We start from the raw sequence: 483 nt of genomic DNA on the forward strand, positions 1-483 counted from the left end.
CTTTCTCTTTTATTCGGGCCTCTAAAAACGTAGCTGCTGGCTTGCTCTGCTATAAGTGCATATACTTAAACCAAATATATCTGTATATATACTTTTATTATCGCTTGCAATACTTGTCTTTTCTGACATATGGCTATACCTCATATCCCTTTTATCGCAGTTCCATCTTCTTCGTACCAGATGTGTACAGTACTTACTCCATTACACTCTCCACCTCAATTATGCGATTCACAGTGAGTCTTGCCTTACTTCGCACTATTGAAACACTGCACAAAGTGACCGCTCCTCGAGCATCCACTACCTGGAAGTTCTAACATGATCCCTGCACTTCACATTTTTTATTCTTCATAGCGTAATTGCACATTGACTCACTTTCCAAGCATTCCCACCGTATGTATTTCAGCATTCGTGCCTTATTTTAATTAGCAATAAGTATTTCTACACGCCCACGTCAGTGTCCAGCTCGTTAACAAAGAGTCCAGC

Source organism: Plasmopara halstedii (genome assembly GCF_900000015.1).
Source record: "Plasmopara halstedii genome assembly, contig: Scaffold_650, whole genome shotgun sequence".
Lineage (NCBI taxonomy): Eukaryota > Oomycota > Peronosporomycetes > Peronosporales > Peronosporaceae > Plasmopara > Plasmopara halstedii.